Source organism: Mesoplodon mirus (genome assembly GCF_964341445.2).
Source record: "Mesoplodon mirus genome assembly, chromosome: 9".
NCBI classification, from domain to species: domain Eukaryota; kingdom Metazoa; phylum Chordata; class Mammalia; order Artiodactyla; family Ziphiidae; genus Mesoplodon; species Mesoplodon mirus.
The window spans coordinates 109,141,222-109,151,241 of record NC_138985.1 but is presented as its reverse complement, the minus strand read 5'-3'; the positions used below and the strand labels follow the sequence as shown (position 1 = coordinate 109,151,241).

General features: G+C 44.7%; 1 protein-coding gene and 1 pseudogene across 2 annotated transcripts in view; one reads left to right on the top strand and one right to left on the bottom strand.

Moving 5' to 3' along the window:
• Positions 1–10,020, bottom strand: part of ZNF775 (zinc finger protein 775) — a 180,727-nt gene that overhangs the window by 61,552 nt on the left and 109,155 nt on the right. The gene's annotated exons all lie outside the window — the stretch shown is intronic.
• On the top strand, positions 1,771–2,070 carry LOC309810176 (large ribosomal subunit protein eL43-like; annotated as a pseudogene). The gene has a single exon. The product of its transcript is annotated as a large ribosomal subunit protein eL43-like (transcript).

Genomic DNA, 10,020 nt, shown 5'->3' with positions numbered 1-10,020 from the left:
AAGCAGATTGGGTGGAACCGGTGAAGGAACTGTTTGCCTTTAAAGAGACAGAAATATTGCCCCATAACTTGGTGGGTGCTTCAGCTTTGACAAGTTGAAAGCTTTTTCTCCGTGTGACTGCTATCACACCGACATTTCCAAAGTTATACTTGTTGTTTGGGGTTATTGTGGTGGATCCAAAAGGCCCTTAGTAAATGACCTAAATCTTGCCCACAAAGCCAGTCACAGTGTCTGATCATCTTTCTTGGGTGCAGTGGGAGACTGCAGGGCTCTCTGGGGAAGAAAGAAGTCAGACACGTGGCTTGGTGTGTCCTCGGGATAGCGCCAGTCTATTGCTGGGTGGAGAGTAGAACTTGTAAGTGATGAACTTGAATATTTAGCTGAAGAGATTTCTAAGTACAGTGTGGAAGGTGCAGCCTGGTTTCTCCTTGCTGCTTATAGTAAAATGCAAGAGGAAAGAGACTGCAGTGATGCAGCTACAAGCCAAGGAATGCCGAGGATTGCCAGCAACCACCAGCAGCTGGGAAAACACAAGGGAGGATCCTCCCCTGGAGCCTTCAGAGAGCATGACTTTGCCAACATTTTCAGTGTGAACTCCCAGAACTATGCAGCAATAAATGTCTCTGCTTTGAAGCTTCATAGTTTGTAATAATCTGTTAAAGCAGCTCTAGGAATATAGTCTATCACCTTTCTCTTTTCCTCTACCATTTCCCCTGCCTGCTTTCTGTTCCTCCTAACGACCCAAAGACTCCCCTCCTGCAGTACGTGGTCTGAGCGGTGCCAATTTACTAGAATGTGCTCTTCCGCATTCCCTACCCACACATCTGGCCCAGAGGGACCATGGAAGTCTCAGTGATGAGAGAAGTTGTAGCTTTCTCAGGAGTTTAGCTTTGAAATTCTCTGGAGACTCTAGCTTTTGTCAACAATTTACACAACACTGTCAACTGAAAAAAGTGCACAACCGAAAAGCTGAGAATTCTGTTTTATTCAGCAGACTCTCTGAGGACTTGAGGCCCGGGAGGCAGCCTCTCAGCTAGCTCTGAAGGACCACTCCCAAGACATAAGAGAGGAGCCTGGTACTGGCATCTTTACACTCGACATGGCGCTTTTCTCCACCACAATCCAGTGTCAGTAGATTCGGCTTCGCTGCTTGCGGGTGAGTGGACCCAAGTTTGCTTCAGTGATAGAAATCGTCTGTCACGTAAATGCTATTAAAAATGCATTTGCCTAACTGTATTTTCTTTAATTTGCTTTTCTATATCAGTGAGAAGATTTTCAATAAAACTGAAATTTAAGAGTTCTGTGTTTTAGAACTTTAGGGTTTAATTTATCATGCCTTCAAAAGCTTGCCTACGGTAGGTACTCAGTAAAGACCCTCTTTTAAGTGCACAGGTTAGACCAAGAGCAAATCTCTATTGTCACTGTTATTAGCCCCTGAATATTAGTTCTTCGTTTTCCTTTATATTGTACAGTCCCAGGTGACACTATCAGTTTCCTTTAGTTTGTTTAATAAATATTTCCTGAGGGGCAGGTCTATAAGTCCTGTCTTATAATGCCACACAGGGGAAGTAATCCCCAGTGAAACGCGTCTATCCTACAATATAATTAAGCAAAAGAGATGTAACCATCTTATATAAAGCCTATTTACATATACCAATATTTATTAACTTTCATCTCAATGTTATGATTTTATACCTTTACCTTTAGTTTCCATTAGGAACCAATCAACAGGTCTTCTCCTGTCTGGGTTCAGACCTAGATGGTGGCAACATGGCTAAATGCACCAAGAAGGCCAGAATGGTGGGTAAATACGGGACCCATTATGGTGCCTCCCTCCGGAAAATGGTGAGGACAGTTGACATCAGCCAGCACGCAAGTGCACTTGCTCCTCCTGTGGCAAAACCAAGATGAAGAGATGAGCTGTGGGCATTTCGCACTGTGGTTCCCGCATGAAAACGGTAGCTGGTGGTGCCTGGACCTACGACACCACTTCTGCCGTCACAGTAAGGTCAGCCAGCAGAAGACGGAAGGAATTGAAGGACCAGTAGAAGCGCCACCATTTGAAACATTGCTAGCCTACAATAAATGGGTTAATTTATGTAACAACAACAACAGAAACAAGAAACAAGGCTTTGGGCTTCCCTGGTGGCGCAGTGGTGGAGAGTCCGCCTACCGATGCAGGGGACGCGGGTTCGTGTCCCGGTCCGGGAAGATCCCACATGCCACGGAGCGGCTAGGCCCGTGAGCCATGGCCGCTGAGCCTGCGCGTCCGGAGCCTGTGCTCTGCAACGGGAGAGGCCGCGACAGTGAGAGGCCCGCGTACAGAAAAAAACAAAACAAAACAAGGCTTGTTCTTACAAGGGCTCCTAGAAGTTTTTTTTTTTCTTTTTATCCCCAACCATTTAATCTATTTGGTATAAAAGACTCTGGGTTCCCAGGGACTTCCCTGGTGGCGCAGTGGTTAAGAATCTGCCTGCCAACGCAGGGGACACAGGTTTGAGCCCCGGTCCGGGAAGATCCCACATGCCGCGGAGCAACTAAGCCCGTGCGTCATAACTACTGCACCGCGTGTACCTAGAGCCCACACTCTGCAACAAAAGAAGCCACCGCAATGAGAAGCCTGAGCACCACAACGAAGAGTAGCCCCCGTTCACCACAACTAGAGAAAGCCCGTGCACCGCAATGAAGAACCAATACAACCAAAAATTAATTAAAAAAAAAAAAAAAAAGACTCTGGGTCCCCAGAGAGGAGTTGAGCCAAGGGACCCAGGCCCTGCTGTCAATCTTTAACCTTGACTAACTGGCCTAACTGCTGCCCCAGGTAATCGTTGTTCAGGTATCTCAGTGTAATTTTCCTTCTGCCCTTCATATACATAGATTATTATAGATATACATATTTATTTATTTTAAACTGGGATAAATAGAGTGGACTTGATTGGGGCCTTTTAATGTTGGGGACAAGTTGGGGGGTCCTTTTGGACCATCCAACCTTAGGTCATGTTCTATCAAAACCTTTTCCTTTAATCTTATTAACATTCATTTTACTTACTCTTTTTTTTTTTTTTTTTTTTTTTTGCGGTACGCGGGCCTCTCACTGCCGTGGCCTCTCCCGTTGCAGAGCACAGGCTCCAGATGCGCAGGCCCAGCGGCCATGGCTCATGGGCCCAGCCACTCCGCGGCATGTGGGATCTTCCTGGACCGGGGCATGAACCCACATCCCTTGCATCAGCAGGCGGACTCTCAACCACTGCGCCACCAGGGAAGCCCCTACTTACCCATTTTTAAATACCAGTGATAGGGATAGAGTAGGATAGTTACACAGGTAGTTTTAGAAAACCCACTGGGGGATGATAGATAGAGAGGGAACTTTAGGGAACTTTGCAAGACCACTCTAAGTTAACGATCACTCAGGAAAGCTATTGGAACATCATGAAACAAAGCAGGCTTGCTTAACAATAAAGCCATATATAAAAGCACAAGATATTCAAGGTCAGCAAGATACTGATCCTTAGGACCAAGTGGAACGGAGCAGAATGCAGAACCCTAAAGTGACCCCCTCCCCAACCAGACTGTAGCCATAACATAAGCTGCTCCATCTTGAGCAGTACTGAATCGAGGGCCAGCACAATTCCAGGAACTGGCCTCAAGAGAATGGGATTAACATTATTGCTCATAATAATCTATGTCTTTGTGGGCAGCCAAAGAATTGTAGCTTTTCTGCTCATATATGTAAACAGGCAACTAAAATGGTCAGCAAAGAGGTGCTACAGACCCATCATGTCAATATCTTCCACTCTGAGAAGATGGCACCCTATGTCAGCATGAAGTTATAGGAGATGAATCTTTGTCCCTAATCCCATAGAAATGGAATGATCTTTGACAGTGGGGAATTGAAAACAGCTCTTTTGCCCCTTTCCTGTTTGCCCATTTCTGTTCCCCTTTAACCTTAAAATAACCTAATTATAGGAATGAGATCACTAGGCAATTTAACCTAACTCCTGACTTGAGCTCTCCTGAATGCACACCACGCCTCATCTAAGCTGTTGATTCTTTTCCTAGATTAAATGAAGAATGAAGAATTAAGTGGTTAGGAATTAAGTGGTTAGGAATTAATTGGGGGCTCTGCCCCCAATAGCCCCCTAGGCAATCCTGCAGGCAGATCACACAGGCAAGATAATATCTAAAGAGAGAGCCAGCCAGCCTGCACACAATGGAGAAGGATGAAGAACCCAACTTCTTGCTTTGACGATTCACTGAGATTCTTGTCCCCCATTTTTCCCTTTAAAAACTGTCATGGCTGAGCAGAGTCTTTGGAATTGGTTTCTGGACATGAGTCCACCTTCTCTCCAGATTGCCAGTTTTTCTGATTAAAACACTTTTCCTTTCTACTGACACTTGCCTTTTAAATTATTGGCTTCTGAGCGGCTAGCAGCTGAACCTGGGTTTGGTAACACAAGGACAGGAATATAAGGGAAAGGTGACATTCTAAAGTAGAAGACCCTCATTATACTGAAACCTGAGATGATTTAACATATTTGAGTATATGTTACCACACTTCTGCTGATCTGAATAGCGCCATGACATTCCTAGTTTGATCATATAGGGTCAAAAACTCCCCGCCCAACGTGAAAGAAGAGCTAATGATGTAAGCATGACATCTACTCAAAGAATGAGGAAGAAGGTGGTCTTCTCTCCCTCCCCACTTGTCCTTGGGTTATAAAAATGTAGTCCATTTAGTTCTCGGGGCAGAGCCCTCTTGCTTGCCCACTTGTATCCTGCGCGAGGGTCCTGTATTAATAAATCTAGTTCTTACCTGTCACACTGCTTCTTGCTGAATTCCTTCTGCACCGAGACATGAAGAACCTGAGCTTCATTAAGTCCTGAGATGAGTTGTGCAGTTTCAGTTGGAAGATTGTGGGTTTGAGTCCCAACTGAGGTGTGCGGTTTCACCAATAAAACATCTGTTTATAATGAGAGCTTTCTAAAAATTTACCAATTTAGAAGTTTTTCCAATTTCAAGGATCCATCATCTGGCCATTAATGAGATATAATATTAATAGTGATTCAAACCAATAAGATGCAAGAGGCTTCCCCACAAGAGGGTGCAAAGGATGCATCTAAAAAAGATGCAGAGGGTTTATTCCCCAAAATAGTCTAAGAAAGTACAGGCTGATGCAACAAATGTTAGGATGGCAAAAAAAAAAAAAAAAAAAAAACACCAAAAAAACCCCCCTGAAAGTTGACACAGGCAAAAGACTGCTCAGAATCCAAGTCTATTTGATTGGCTGCTAAATGTACACCTGTGGGTACCTTTTGGATGGCAGAGACTGTAACAGGAAAGAGCTAATTCTGATTCCATGTTGGATCTGTTTCTTTGACTTTAACCTTTGCTTTTCGTTGCTTTTGTGATTATAATCGTACATAATGGCCTGCTTCAGGGAACCCTACCCACCTGTGAAGGGCTGCAAGACAGAAGAAGTGAACACATCTCCTCCCTGAAGCTGGCCATTCCAGGAGATGTTTTGCAAGCCTGACGGCCCTTTTTGCTTTACTTCCTCCCCACCTCGCCCTCTCTACTCTGCCTTTTTCCTTTACTTCCCTCTCTGATTCTAGAAAAGCAACTGGCATCCAGACCCCGATAAGATGGTTCTTTTGAGACACTACTCTGCCATCGTCTCGGTCTGCCGGCTTGCCAAATAGTCATGTTCCTGGCCTCAACACCTCGTCTCAGATTTATTGGCCTGTCAGGCAGTGAGCAGAGCGAGCTTGGACTCAGTAACAAGACCAAGTTTTCAAAGCACAGGGCACACACCGAAAAGCCCAAAGAAGGTCAGGTAGAACATTTACATTTCAAAGGCACAGGAAGAGAAATGCCAGTTCCCCCTTGAAGGGCTTTTGTTTCTTTAAGGTCAGAATACTGAAAAGATGTTTTTATTAAGCCGGCTTTTCTAATTTAACTGCGTAGGGAATAAAAGAGCCCCATCTTAGCTATTTTAAGCGTGAGAGTTCCTTTAATTTCCAATTAAGTAGGTACTTATAAGTATGAGCTCCGTACATACATGAATCTGGCTGGAGTTTTAGTCGGAGGTTGGCTTTCTGATGCCCCTCATGTTTGTCTGAGAGAATCTATTACCCTTTTTTTAAAATTTATTTCTTTTTGTTTTTGTGCAGTACGCGGGCCTCTCACTGTTGTGGCCTCTCCCGTTGCGGAGCACAGGCTCCGGATGCGCAGGCCCAGCGGCCATGGCTCACGGGCCCAGCCGCTCCGCGGCATGTGGGATCTTCCCCGACCGGGGCACGAACCTGCGTCCCTTGCATCGGCAGGCGGACTCTCAACCACTGCGCCACCAGGGAAGCCCCTAGTTCCCATTTAAAAGTTGAATTTGTTGGGGATAAAATTTACTAGTGTGCTTTTATCCTGACAAATTCTTGCGAAGATAGCCAATTTGAGGAAAGATGTCAGGTCAGCCTCTTACCTAACCACTCATCCTAGACCACTCAGTATCCTTCCAACTGAGCAAATCCCAGTGTTTTTCAACCAGGCTGCCCTAGTATCTTTCAACTAGAAGGGGTCACCAATATCTTTGAACTGGGGAGCCAGGTAAAGACACTGCCAAATAAAACTCAAGATCATCAATCAATAATTGGGAGATCCGAGAACCAGGAGGGACTCACGCAAATTCTTCTGGACCCTCCGAGGAGGCAGATGGGCCCAAGAGGCCTCTGTTGGTACCAAGGCTCTGGTTCCTCGTAGAGTTCAGATGGAGAGAAATTTGCTCTGGGGCACCTCGTGATTGGTTACCAAAACTGTCCACTGAAAAAAAAAATTCTCAACCTAAAAGTTGAGAATTCTGTTTTATTCGGTCGACTTTCTGAGCACTTCAAGCCCAGGAGGCAGCCTCTTGGCTGTGAGGGACAGCGCCTGTTGAGGATGGAGTAGCATAGTTACACAGGGAGTTTGAGAAATTCCACTAGGGGATTAGGATAGAGAGGAAACGTTGGGAGACAACTGTAAGTTAACTATCACTCAAGAAAGCAATGAAAACATCATGAAACAAAGCAGGCTTGCTTAACAATAAAGTCACAGAGGGAAGGGATATAGGAACAGATGTATATGTATAACTGATTCACTTTGTTATAAAGCAGAAACTAATAGAAAAAAATGATTTATATTAAGTAAAAAAAAAAAGAAAGTCATAAATAAAAGCACGAGATATGTCCCAGGCCATTAAGTGAAAAAATGAGGCCTGCATCCTGCTGGTCGACATCAGCAAGATAATGATCCTCAAGACATGTACTTCTGCACATACCAAGGACAGAAATATAAGGGAAAGGTGACATTCCAAAGGGGAAGACCCTCACTATATTGAAACCTGAGATGATTTAACATATTTGAGTATATGTTACCACCCTTCTGCTGATTTGAATAGCGCCATGACAATCCCAGTTGGACCATATAGGGTCAAAAGCTCCCCCCCCACCCCGGTGCAAAGGAGGAGCTAATGATATAAGCCTGCCATCTACTCAAAGAATGAGGAAGAAAGTGGTCTTCTCCCCCTCCCCACTTATCCATTGATGATAAAAATGTAGCCCACTTAGTTCTCGGGGCAGGCCCCTCTTGCCTGAACCTTGTATCCTTCACAAGCATCCTATACTAATAAATCCACCTCTTATCCATCACTTTGTCCCTCACCGAATTATTTCTGTGCCAAGACATAAAGAACCTGAGCTTCATTAAGTTCTGAGATGAGTTGTGTGGTTTGACTCGCAACAGGTAAGAGAGGAGCCAGGATGTAGAGGAATTTTGCACAAAAAAAACCAGGTAGTCAGAACTTGAAAAGATTACTGTTAACTCAAAAAAACAAAAAAAATCAGACAACAAGTCAATGAATTTAGTGCTTTCCTCTATCTGGGAAGATGCAAGAGTGTGGGCTCATGGAAATCATTCCTTTGATATGCACCTTAGCTGTCTAGGGCCAGTATCCTGCTCTCTCCCATCCTGAGTCCCCTCAGGGGACACGGTTGGGGGTCTGCAGTGGCTGGGGGCGTGGCAGCAGGCGGCCGGTTTGTCTCCATCCTGAGTTCCCTCAGACTCATCATGCGGGTGGGGAAGGCAGTTGTAGGGGCTGCTCGCCTGATGGCCATGGCATCCTTTGTTTGCTGATATGGCAAGCAATATTTTTCATTCACAACACCAAAATAAAAACCAAAAAATTGTTGTTGTTTTTTTAAAGAGAAGCTGAAGGAATCAAGGCCTGGGAGTGCCATCTAAGGTCTCCTTAACTCTTACGGGCAACAGGCTGACTGCCAGGATATTATGAGCTCAGTGAGTTATAAGACCACCTGCCTTACATCATGTCCCAGTCCCACCACCAAGAGCCCAGCCCACACTTTTACAGAATACCAAATTCATACAAAAGAATTGTTTTATCTAAAAAAATAATAAGAGGAGGACATTATCCCTTAAAATAAGACAAAACAAGCTTTAATGCATTTAAAGGTATGGAGGACTTCTCCCTAGGCTACACAGGCAGTGAGGGATTACCATCTCTGTCTGAGTGGTTTAACAGCATTTAGCATCCTCCTGTGAGCCCATGACACTTGTCTGGTTCCATGAGACTCAGTCATACACTCTCATTTAGCATATGGGCACCAGGTCTCTCAATTAACATATGAAATGCAGACAGCGGAAACATAGGTGGGTCTTGATTCTGCCACTAGCAAGGTCTATAGTTTGGGGGAGAAAAATATTACCCCTCTGAGCCCATTATCTTTACAGATGAGAAGATAAGGAAGAATTATTGAAGTCAGATGCCTTTTGCGGAATTGTATCATATTCTAATATTTGGGCCTTGCCCAACGAGAACAAATCCCCAGACTCTCCCACTGGCACGAATCACGAACCCTGGCCTGCTTACCCATACTGCTTCTCAGATATCGGTTGGTTATAGTTATAAACTTCCAGCAGTGGCGCCGAAAACAGTGGTCCTAAAAGGGAGACCACCATGTGGGGGGGAACATTTCTGAGGCTCTTGGATTCAGGGGTTTGGGATGAGGGACCAATATTAGTACAGGCCCTCCTCTCCCAGTGTTCTTGAGTTCCGAGGGTCATCAGAGCAATGGATGGTTCCAGACAGTTACATATATCAGCTTTATTTACCACTTGGCTCCAATAGCCAAAAAAGCAGTCAGCAAGGAAATGGGTTTTTCACCCACAGTTTTCTATTTCTCTCAGGAAACCCCCAGTTCCCTTCCTTCTTCCCCTGCCTAGATTTCTTAGTCCTACATCTCCAAAGCCCACAATGTCTGCTTAGAAATCCCCTGGGTTCTTAGCCATTCCATGATCCTAATGGTGGAAGAGCCCCATTAGGAGAACAAGAACTGGGAAAGAATTTAGAGGCTGCCATAGTCACCCGATAGCATTCAATAACTTGCTTTCTTTCTGCCGTTTGTAATTTGGTTTGCATAATTTCTGCTATTATTTTCATTTCTTCTTTTTGGTTTCAATTTGACAGCTTTTGTTGCTTCACTTCAATCCTCCTGTAAAGACAATGTTCTTCAGTGCTTTCTTACTAATGATGGGTGCTATAAATAAAACTTTAACAAGGGGTAAGGGAACAACTGCAATGTACATCTCAGCATATCACAGCACAAACTTCTTTTTGTTTCCTATAAACCCCTAGATTTTCAAGAAGTGGACAACAGGATGTTCTATTGTACCTTCACTTGTGCAGAGAAAAACACACATCCCGCCTCAGCTGCAGCCATTTCCTGCTTGCACTTCCTCACTACTCTTGTCTTATCCATCACTTGACATTGCGGTCATAGCACAGGCTATGAAAGGCTAGGTTACGGGGTCCAGGTCCCCCTCTTGGTGCCTGCTGAATTGTTCAGAAGGGATGAGAGGAGAAAGGCTAGGCCAAGGAGAAATCTCACCATGGAAATTGCACTGAACTCTCCTTAGGATCCTTTTCAGACCCCTCCTCAGGCTGCCCTGGCCTGAGGATGAAGTGCAAGGGG